The following is a 12049-nucleotide window of genomic DNA, read 5'->3' as shown; positions in this document are numbered from 1 at the left end:
TGCCAAGCAAAGAAATTCCAACATAAAGATATTAGGAATCTCTGAAAAGAGTGACAAAGCAAAGGAGCTGAACAAATATTTAAACTATTAATTAAAGAAAATTTTCATGAAATAGGAGAAGACTTGAAAGTACATTTTGAAAGAGACACCATGAAACTGAGAATATCAACCAGGAATGACCAATTCCAAAGACATGTTCTTGTTAAATTATTATATTTTAAGGAAAAAGAAAAATTCCTTTGGACATCTATGCAGAAACAGCAAATGATTTATAAGGGAAAGAAAATTAAATTATCATCAAATCTTGCCCTCAAGCCCCCAACTAAACCCCACACCTTCCTCTTTTGGAAAACTGTCTACTTGGGAGTATTTAAACTTGTGGAGTAGGAGTACTCATTAGCAACCCTTTAAATGTGTTTAGGTTTGCAGTAAAAGGACATAATATTTATAATGTGGTAATTTTACCTAAGTAGCTTGTATCAATACATTCTTGTTCTGGACACTACGTTTTTGTTGGTCAGAGTTGAGAAATTAGATATCAGATTTTTCTGAAAACTCAGATTATGTGTTAAGGACCAGATAGTCTATTTTAAGTCTGATGGACCTCTGTTGTTGTTTGTTTATTTTGAATAAAACACCTGAACACATTTTCTGACTTAAGCTCTGATGAGGGATCAGAATATTTGAAAATTGGAGCCATTAAAACAAAATCTGATGGGCAGTGGACTTGGCGCAGTGGTTAGGGTGTCCTTCTACCATATGGGAGGTCCGTGGTTCAAACCCTGGGCCTCCTTGACCCGTGTGGAGCTGGCTCACTCGCAGTGCTGATGCGTGCCAGGAGTGCCGTGCCAAGCAGGGGTGTCTCCTGTGTAGGGGAGCCCCACACGCAAGTAGTGCGCCCCGTAAGGAGAGCCGCCCAGTGCGAAAGAAAGTGAAGCATGCCCAGGAATGGTGCTGCACACACACAGAGCTGACAAACAAGATGATGCAACAAAAAGAAACACAGGTTCCCGTGCCACTGACAACAACAGAAGCGTACAAAGAAGACACAGCAAATAGACACAGAGAACAGACAACCGGGATATTGCGGCGGGGGGTGGGGGGGAGGGAGAGAAAGAAAGAAAGAAAGAAAGAAAGAAATCTTTAAAAAAAAAATCTGAAATGAATGAGGTTGAAAGGGGAAATTTTAGGTTGTATATATGTTACCAGAATAAACATTTTTAAAAAACAATGTAGGGCTGTACAGCACAAGTAGAAAACCCTAATGTAAACTATGGACTATAATTAAAAGTATAATTATAATATTCCTTCACCAACTGTAACAAAGATGCCACATTAATGTAATTAGGGAAAACACTGTGTTTGTGGAAGTGATGGTGGGGGGAGTTCAGCATGATTTTTCTATAAATCTACAACTTTTCTAATAAAGAAAAGGGATGCTGGAACTTGTCTTTATTATTCATCAATAGATCATTGACATCTTTCCAGGTCAACATGTATATTTTAATTCAGTTTTTAATAGATTCAAAATATTTCAGAGACTGGATATATGATAATTTTTTCAAAAGTCCCTTTTGATTGTCACTGAAGTTGTTTACAGATTTTTTGCTACTACAAATAGTGGTAAGGTAAACATCTGTATTTATATTTCTCTATCTCTTTCTAAAATCTTGTATATCAGTGCTTTTCTTTCCATAGTTATAGGGATTTTTGCATAAAAAATATGCTCATTTCAATTTTTTTGAGATAATATTTAAATGCTATGCATGATTCAAGATCAAGAAAAGTTGCTGTAAAGAACAGTATTGTGATAATTGGCAAAATTTGAATATGGTCTGTATAATAGTGTATCAATGAAAAAATTCCTGAATTTAATGTTTTGCCATAATTTTATCATTATGCAAGAGGATGATCTTGTTCTTAGGAAATCTACACTGAAGTATTTAGGGCTGAAAGTCAGAATATCTGCATCTTACTATCAAAAAGTTCAGAAAAATGTGTGTATATAATTATGTACATAGATACAGATAAAGCACATGAAGCATATGAAGGATTGTGAGAGTTCATTATACTGTTCTTGCAACTTTTTTGTAAGTTTGACATTTTTAAAAAATAAAAAGTTCAAAAACACTTTTATTTGAGAAACTGCCAGATTATTTTCCAAAAATAACAGTTCTATTAGTAGTGATGGCACTGATAAACAGTGAGTGGTAGTAATGGCACTGATGGACAAAGAATGTTATTTTCCTGTTTTATTTTGTGTATCTCTGACTACAATTCTAAAATTGTCAGGTATGTGCTCCTGTGGAATGAACAGACATTAGGGGGGAATGCAACTATGGACTAAAGTAGACTTATTATTATTCTAGCAATGGAAGAACATGTATCATTGATGTAAAGTCAGTGGCCACCAGAGGTTCTGAGTGGAGGGAGAGGGAAGAATAGGTGTAACCTGGGACATTTTTGGGAATTGGAATTATACTGCATGACATTGCAATAATGGATACAAGCCATTATACATATTGTCAAAACCTATAAAATTGTGCAGTACAAAGTGTAAACTATAATGTTAACTACAGACCATGATTAGTAGCAATGCTTCAAAATGTTTTCATCAGTGGACTAAAGTAGGCTTATTATTATTGTAGCAGTGGAAGAACTCTTATCATCGATATAAAGGCAGTGGCCGTCAGAGGTACTGAGAAATGGGAGAGGAAAGAACAGGTGTAATATGGAGGCATTTTGGGACATTGGAGTTGTCCTGCATGCATTGCAGTGACAGATACAGGCCATTGTATATTTTGTCATAACCTACAAATTGTGCAGGTCAGAGTGTAAACTGTATTGTAAACTATAATCCATAGTTAGTAGCAGTGCTTCAATGTGTGTTCATCAATTGTAACAAATGTACCACACTAATGAAAGATGTTAATAGGGAAATTGTGGGAGGGCGAGGGGATGCGGTATATGGGAATCTCCTACAGTTTTTCCTGTAACATTTATGTAATCTAAAGCTTCCTTAAAATTAGAAAAAAAAAATAGATTGAGGATTAAAAATAATAATAAATGGAAACTTTAAGATATCCTTAATTTTAAGACATACCATTTATTTGCCAACTGTTTTTGTTTGTTTCTTTAGGGGCTTGGAGGTAAGGGGAGAAACACTATGTTCAATATATCCAAGAAACATTTTTTTTTCCTTTTTGGCTAACCAGGGAGCTTTCTTTTATTCATGTAATTAATGCCACCTTTTCCTTTAAGTCCTCGTTGTACTTTTTTAATGTGTGGAGATTGATAGTTTTCTTTAAAAGCTTGGAGTTTTAGGGGGCCTTGTCTAGGAGGAAGGGGGAGAAGGGACTCTGATTAAGAAAGGCACTACCAGCTAATTAGTTTAACTAGACATCCTGTATTAATGCATTTGTTTCCAAAAATAAGGCTCAGCCATTGAGTTTTTCGAAGTATCTTGTGTTGATACTTTGGAAACTATATCTTTTTTGGTCAGAGTTGAGAGGTTAGAAATGAGAGAGATTTTTCTAGAAGCCTTCAGATTTTATGAAACCTTCAGATTGTATGTTTAGGACTAGGTAGTCTATTTTAAGTCTGGGGACCTCTGTTGTTTACTTGTTTTGACTAAAGCAACCGAACACACTTTCTGACTTAGGATTTGAGGAGGGATCAGAATATTTGAAAGTGAGATCATCAAAAAATCTGTAATTAAGATCACTATTTTAATAAATCACTTGGAAATTCAGTAGCAAAATCTAGAACTGATGGCACGATGGACAGGAGGTTTTCTCTTATTCTCTTTAGCAAACTTTTTTTTTTTTTTAAAGATTTATTATTTATTTAATTCCCCTCCCCTCCCCCGGTTGTCTGTTTTCTGTGTCTTTTTGCTGTGTCTTGTTTCTTTGTCCGCTTCTGTTGTCATCAGCGGCACGGGAAGTGTGGGCGGCGCCATTCCTCGGCAGGCTGCTCCCTCCTTCGCACTGGGCGGCTTTCCTTAGGGGGCACACTCCTTGCGCGTGGGGCTCCCCTACGCGGGGGACACCCCTGTGTGGCACGGCACTCCTTGCGAGCATCAGTACTGCGCATGGGCCAGCTCCACACGGGTCAAGGAGGCCCGGGGCTTGAACCGCGGGCCTCCCATGTGGTAGACGGACGCCCTAACCACTGGGCCAAAGTCCGTTTCCCACTTTTGGTTCTTTTCCTAAATGACATTGCAAACTTCCTGTTGGTTCTTCTGGATAGGGATTTAACTTGCCCACTGGAGAGATTTCTAAGGCCCTCTGAGCTTTCAGCTTAAATCTCCTGTTTTCACAAGGCATTTCTGTTCCCTAGGATGACAGACTAAATCCAGATATAAGGAGCACTTGGTTTACAGTCTCAGTGGGACTGGCAGAAGCAATGCCAGTCTGTTTGCACTGTCCAGGACAAAGCTCTGGGTCCTGTGGCCCAGACACAGGCCTATAGGCCTTTGGACCTTACTAGCCACTCCACATCCAGATCATGAGTGCCAGATCTATGTTGTACTAATGTCAAATGCCTCCTTGTCATTGGTGGGTGGAACCCAGAGGTGGAAGGGCTCAGATTCCCTCCAAGTGCTTTTTTTCTTCCTGATGCAATCCACTATCTCTACTGAGCTTCTGTTACTGGCAGCCTTTTGCCACTGTGTCTATGAAGAACAATAGCCCTTTGGAGGGGAAAAAGGGGCTTTTGCTGAAGCCACCTGCTGATTTCCCTCTTCTCAGCCCTGAGGATGATTTGCTGTGGCCTGCATCCTGTGCTTTTCAAAAATCTACTGACCTTGCAACACCTTTGAATTGTGCCAGGAGCTGCCCACAATTCCACACCTAAGCTCTGAATTATGGTCACCCTTCACATGCTTGTGTGTATTGCCATTTTTCTCTAATGTATTCTCCGCCCCCCCCCACCTTTTGATTAAATATACATAACGTAAAAATAATTTTAACCAGTATTCAAGTCCTTTGCCTGTTTTTAAATTGAGTTGTTTGTCTTTTAGTTGTTGAGTTGTAGGAGGTCTTTATATATTCTGAATATTAAATTCTTACCAGATACATGGTTCCCCAATATTTTTTCCCCACTCTGTAAGTTGTCTTTTTACTTTCTCCCTATCACATCCTTTGATGCACAAAGGTTTTTAATTTTGAAGTCCATTTTATCTATTTTTTTCTTTTGCTACTTGTACTTTTGATGTAAAAGCTAAAACTCCATTTCAATTGCTCCATTAATGCCTTTTTTTGTGTGTTTAGGTGTTTTTTTGTAGTGTACCATTTTCTTTTCTCTATATTTTTTAGTTTTTTTCTTAGTGATTACCTTTGTAGTTACATTTCCATCTTAAATTAATAATAATCTAGTTTGACTAGTACTTCGTTTCTGTAGATATACAAACTCTCCTGTATATCTCCTTTCCTCTGCCTTTATATGGTTATTGTCTCAGATGATATATTCATACACTGTATGACCTTTAGCCTATACTTAAAATGTTATTTATTTATTTTATTTTTTTTAAAGATTTATTTATTTAATTTCCCCCCCTCCCCTGGTTGTCTGTTCTTGGTGTCCATTTGCTGCGTCTTGTTTCTTTGTCCGCTTCTGTTGTCGTCAGCGGCACGGGAAGTGTGGGCGGCGCCATTCCTGGGCAGGCTGCACTTTCTTTTCACGCTGGGCGGCTTTCCTCACGGGCGCACTCCTTGCGCGTGGGGCTCCCCCACGCGGGGGACACAACCTGCGTGGCAGGGCACTCCTTGCGCGCATCAGCACTGCGCATGGCCAGCTCCACACGGGTCAAGGAGGCCCAGGGTTTGAACCGCGGACCTCCCATGTGGTAGACGGACGCCCTAACCACTGGGCCAAAGTCCGTTTCCCTTAAAATGTTATTTTACACATTTGCCTTTTAAGTCATGGCAGGAGTGGGGGAAATATTACAAACCAATATTACAGGATTTTATATTTACCTATGTAGTTACCTTTACCAGTGTTTTTTATTTCTTCTTCTGGCTAAGAGTTACTATCTGGTATCCTTTTATTTCAGCCTGAAGGACTCTTCTTTAGCATTTCCTGTAGGGCAAATATTCTGGTAACTTCAAACTTTAGGGTTTTCCTTATCTTCAAATGTGTAATTTCTCTTTCATTTTTGAAAGATAACTTTGCCATATATAGAATCTCAGTGGACAGTTTTCTTTAAGGATTAAATATGTCATCCCACTGTTTTCTGGCCTTTAGGGTTTCTGATGAGAAATCCACTGTTAATATTATTGGGGATCCCTTGTATGTGACAAGCTGCCTTTCTCTTGCTGCTTTAAAAGCCTTCTTTGTCTTTGGATTTTGACAGTTTTCTTATGTTTCTTTGGATGGGTCTCTTAAGAGTCCACCGGCTTGTAGTTCATTGACCTTTCTGGATATGTATAGTCAAGTCTTTCATCAGATTTGGGAAGTTTTTGGCCAGTCTTTCTTTTTTTTTTTTTTTTTTTCTTTTGGCCATTATTTCTTAAGATACTTTTTTTGTCCCTTTCTCCCTTTCTTGTTCTTCTGGGACTCCAACATGCTTATGTTGATGTGTTCCATAGGTCCCTCAGGCTCTCTTCATTTTTCTTCATTAGTTTTTCTTTCTAGATAATTTAATTTTTTTGTCTCCAAGTTTGCTGATCCTTGCTTCTACCTATTGAAATCTGTTGAATCCATCTAATGAGTTTTTCATTTCAATTACTGTACTTTCCAGCTCCAAAACTTCTGTTTGGTTCCTTTTTATAATTTCCTTTTGTTCAGATAATGTTTTCCTAATTTCCTTTAGTTCTTTGTAGGTGGATTTCTTTAGCTCATTGAACACATTTAAGACAGTTAATTTAAAGTCTTTGACTAATAGTTCCAAGATATGAACTTCCTCAGGGATGGCTCCTGGCAAAAAATTTTTTTTCTGTAAATGGGCCATATATTTCTGTTTCTTTTGTGTTTTGTATTTTTTTTTTTGCTGTGAATTGGACGTTTGGAGTGTTATGTTGTTATAATTCTGGAAATTTTGTTCTTCCACTTCCCTGGGTTTGTGAGTTATTTATTTATTTATTTATCTTTTTGAGGGCTGGAGCCATCAATTTGTGACTTTTCAAAACTATGTGTGTACCCAAAAGGAGAAAAGGGGGAAAAATAGATACTGCCTCTTTAAGACTCCTCTGCCGCTTTTGCCTGCGGGGGGGGGGGGGGGGTTGAAACAAAGACTGCGCTCCAAACAACCCCCTAGGGATTTGAAGAAGTTGATTTAAAAGTAGTAATCAATGAATAAATCACACATCCCTGGATTTTGGAGGACTATGTCCTTACAATGCATCCTGGCACCAGCAGGCTGTACCAGGAGCATGGTCTGCAATCCCCACTGCTGCCTGCCATGCAGCTGGAGAATGGGGGGTGGTAGCTATGTAAGAGAAGGTGAAATTCCCTGGTATTTACAGCAATTTACCAGCCTCTTTCTCCAGCTCTTCCCTGGATGCTTCCCAGTGTTCCACTAGGCTCCAGTGTTTCAGAAAAGTTGATTCAGACAGTTCCTGCCAGTTCAACAGTTGTTTTGGTGGGAGAACTGATTGCTGGAGCTTCCTACTCTGCCATCTTTCCACAATCCTCCTCTACTGTATTCTTAATACATTGTTTTTCATAACAGTGTTTGTTGGCTCAATGTAACAGCCTTTTTTAAAATTTTCTCTAGAGCAACTTCAATGCATGGATATTCAACCAAATTAATGGTCCCGTATTTCCTAGCTCGTGTATTGGTCAGGAACCATAAGTTCACATACCAGTGCATGGGCCCATCTTTGTGACTTCCCTTTGCCAAACACAAACACACACACACACACACACACACGGTGGAGGGGAACTGTCAAGTGCCAGATATTCTGCATCTTGTCTTGAATTTTTACAGAGAACCTGTAAGATAGAAATTATTGTCACCATTTTCTAGACATGATATCTGAAACTAGGAGAGGTTAAGTCAAGTGTCAAAGAAAATATTTCTGTTAGTGATAGTATCTAGACACATACCCACTGATTTCAGAGCCCTCATTTGCTCTGGATCATATTGTCCAGGTGACTTTGTGTTTAGTGGACAGGGTGTCTTCTCTCATTAACAGGCATCCAAAGACCTTCAGCTCTCCTTTCCTTAGCCTGTCATAAGGGCATCTGTTAATTGACATTTGTTATTCTGTGTGACATATGGAGGTATATCAGCTCAGTCCATCCTGTGGTTTGCAAAATTGTCAGCACAATGCCTTCTCCTACTTCTGCCAGATGAGCCTCCAACAATGGGAACAGCCTTTTTACCTAATGTGTGTTTTCTCTATTAATGATACTAGTGCTTCTCAAGCTAGCTGTGATAAGGACCAGTTTTTTCACTTCCAATCTGTTGAGGATTGATATATATATTTTAAAAATACAATAAAATGTTGCCTTCACCAAAGAAAAGTCCCGGACCAGATGGCTTCACTGATGAATTCTACCAAATATTATATAAGAATTAATACCAATCCTTCTCAAACTTTTCCAAAGAATTTCAACAGAAGGAACATTTCCTAATTTATTTTGTAAGGCCAGCCTTACCCTGATTCTAAAGCCTGATAAAGATATCACAAGAAAAGAAAATTATATACCAATTTCCCTTATGAATATAGACGCAAATATACTTAACAAAATATTAGTAAACCAAATCCAATGGCATAGTAAAAGGTGATTCACCATGACCAATAGGGATTTATTCTAGGAATGCAAGGGTGGTTCAACATATGAAAATCAATCAGTGTAATACACCATATAAATAGAATGAAGGAAAAAATACACATAATTATCTCAATAGATGCAGAAAAGGCCTTTGACAAAATCCAGCACCCTTTCTTGGTCAAAATTCTCCAAAAACTAGGAATAAAAGGGAACTTTCTTAACATGATAAAGTCCATTTATAAAAAACCCCACAGATAACAACATTTTCAATGGTGAAAGATTTAAAGCCTTCTCCTTAAGATCAGGAACAATACAAGGATGCCTACTTTTATTACTGCTGTTCAGTATTGTACTACAAGTTCTAACCAGAGAAATTAGGCAAGAAAAAGAAATTAAAGGTATCCAAATTGGAAAGGAAGACGTAAAACCATCTCTAGTTTCAGATGGCATAATCTTATATACAGAAAATCCAACAGAAACATCCCTATTTGCAGATGACATGATCTTAAATATAGAAAATCCAATGGAAAATCCACAAGAAAACTACTAGAGCTAATAAACAATTTCAGCAAAGTGGCAGGGTACAAGATTAACACTCAAAAACCATTATCAATGAACAATTCAGAGAGGAAATTAAGAAAACAGTTCTGTTTCAATAGCATCCAAAAGAACAAAATATCTAGGAATAAATTTAACCAATGATATAAAAGACATGTATACTGAAAACTATAAAACAATGCTGATAGAAATTAAAACCTAAATAAAGGGCAAGAATTTCCATATTTGTAGATTAGAAAACAATATTATTAAGATGTCCATATTATCCTAAGCAATCTACAAATTCATGGCAATCCCTATCAAAATTCCATCAGTCATTTTAGTAGAAATGGAAAACCCAATTCTCAAATTCTTAAGGCAAGGGGCCCATGTGGTGGTTTGAAGCTGTGTGTTGCTCAGAACAACAAAACATGTTTTTAAATTTAATCGTTCCTAAACCGTAATAAGTAGAACCTTTTGATGAGGATACTTATATTAAGGTGTAACCCATCTCAACCTGAATGGGTCCTAATCTTCTTACTGGAGTCTTTATAAGAGAATGAAATATAGACAGAGAGAGAGAAAACCATGGAAACAAGATACCGAAGTCAGCAAAACCTGGGAGAGAAGGGAGAGACCAGCAGGTGCCACGATGTGCTTTGCCATGTTGCCGAGGAGCCAAGGATGCAGCCAGTCTTTGGGAAGAAAGCATTGCCTTGATGTTGCCTTGATTTAGACATTCTGATGGCCCAAACTATAAGCTAGTAAATTTTCATTGTTGAAAGCCAACCCATTTCATGGCATCTGCTTTGAGCAGCCTAGGAAATTAAATCAGCCCCAAAAAGCTAGACAATTTTGAAAAAAGAACAAAGTTGGAGGATGCCCACTTCCTGATTTCAAATTGTGCTACAAAGCTACAGTAATGAAAACAGTATACTAGCATAAAGATAGTACTAGCATAAAGATAGACCTACAGATCAAAGAAACAGAATTGGAAGACCAGAAATAGACTTGCATATTTATGGCTAATTGGCTTTTTTTTCTTTTTTGTAATTTTTTTGGTTATTTTAAAATACTAATTGTTTTTTTTTCCTCTTACCCTACCCCCTGTCCCTCTGTTTTTGTTGTCTGTGTCCATTTGCTGTGTGATCTTCTGTGTCTATTTCTCTTCTCTTTTTGTCTTCTCTTTTCATTTTTTCTCCTCTAGGATTCACCGAGATTCAATCCTGGGGACCTCTGATGTGGAGAGAGGTTCCCTGTCACTTGTACCACCTCAGTTCCTGATTTCTGTTGCACCTCACCTTGACCCTCCCTCCGTCTCTCTTTTGTTGTGTCATCATATTGCTGTGTGACTCACTTGCGTGGGCACTGGCTCACCATGCAGGCACGCCTTTACCAGGAGGCCCAGGGATTGAACCCGGGTCCTCCCATATGGTAGGCGGAAGCCCAATCACTTGAGAGCCACATTTGCTTTTAATGAGGGTGCTAAGTACATGCAGTATGGGAAAGAATAGCCTCATCAACAAATATTATGCACATGCAAAAGAATGAAACTAGACCCTTACCTTACTCCATAAACCAAAATTAACTCAAAATGGATCAATGACCTAAATATAAGAGCTAAAACTATAAAACTCCTAGAAGATAATATAAGGGGCAAATCTTAATGACTTGGGATTTGGTAATGGATTCTTTGGTAATAGATTCTTAGATATGACACCAAAAGCAAAATTAAGAACTTTTATGCATCAAAGGACATTATGAAGAAAGTGAAAAGATAGCCAACAGAATGGGAGAAAATAGTCATAAGCCACATATAAAATAAGGGCTTAATATCTAAAATATATGAAGATCTTTTACAATGTAACAACAAAAAAAACTCAATTTAAAAATGGGCAAGTGCTTGAATAGATATTTTTCCAAAAATACACAAATGGCTCAACATGATTAGCCATCAGGGAAATGCATATCAAAATCACAATGAGATACCACTTTACACTCAGAAGGATGTGTATTATTTTAAAAACCAGAAAATAAGTGTTGGAGAGTATGCAGAGATATTGAAACTCTAGTGCATTATTATAGGAATGTAAAATGGTATAGCCACCATGGAAAGCAATATGGCGGGTCCTCAAAAAATTAAATTTAAAATTACTCTTCTAGGATATACCAAAGAAAGTGAAAACAGGGTCTCAAACAGATACTTGTACACCAATGTTTACAGCAACATTCATTATTCACCATAATCAAAAGTGGAAACAAACCAAGGGCTCTCAATAAATGAATGGATAAAACAAATGTGGTACGTACATATAATGGAATATTATTCAGCCATAAGAAATAATGAATTCCTGAGACATGCTGCAACATGGAAGAACCTTAAAAATTATTCTATAAGCATGTCACATAAGGACTGATATTATATGATGTCACTTATAAGAGATGCCTAGAAATAGCAAATTTGCAGGGACAGAAAGTAGATTAGAGGTTACTAGGGGATGAGAATTAGGAGAAGGAGGAGTGTATTTTAAAGTGTTGCAACAATATCAAATTGCTATAAAAGTTTCCAAATGCTTGATGTCAGTTTCTGTACTTATCTTCTGGATTGGTGGAACAAGCAGTTGGCAGACGAACACTGGTCTGTGGATGCATCCTGAATTAGAACTCTAATGTATAATTTAGGGGAGGCATAAGCATTGGAAAAAATGTACATTTTATATAAACCATAATTTTAAAATAAATTTAAATTTAGAATAATGGTGTCTCTGTTTAGCATTCTTATTTTCAATGTATG

The 12049-nt window shown here is 37.5% G+C and overlaps 1 protein-coding gene across 14 annotated transcripts in view; it reads left to right on the top strand.

The window, feature by feature from the left end:
• RALGPS1 (Ral GEF with PH domain and SH3 binding motif 1) overlaps positions 1-12049 on the top strand; it is a 469715-nt gene that overhangs the window by 110432 nt on the left and 347234 nt on the right. The gene's annotated exons all lie outside the window — the stretch shown is intronic.

This window comes from Dasypus novemcinctus, chromosome 8 (genome assembly GCF_030445035.2).
Source record: "Dasypus novemcinctus isolate mDasNov1 chromosome 8, mDasNov1.1.hap2, whole genome shotgun sequence".
Lineage (NCBI taxonomy): Eukaryota > Metazoa > Chordata > Mammalia > Cingulata > Dasypodidae > Dasypus > Dasypus novemcinctus.
The sequence above is the reverse complement of the archived record's forward strand: the minus strand, read 5'-3'. Positions and strand labels throughout refer to the sequence as shown.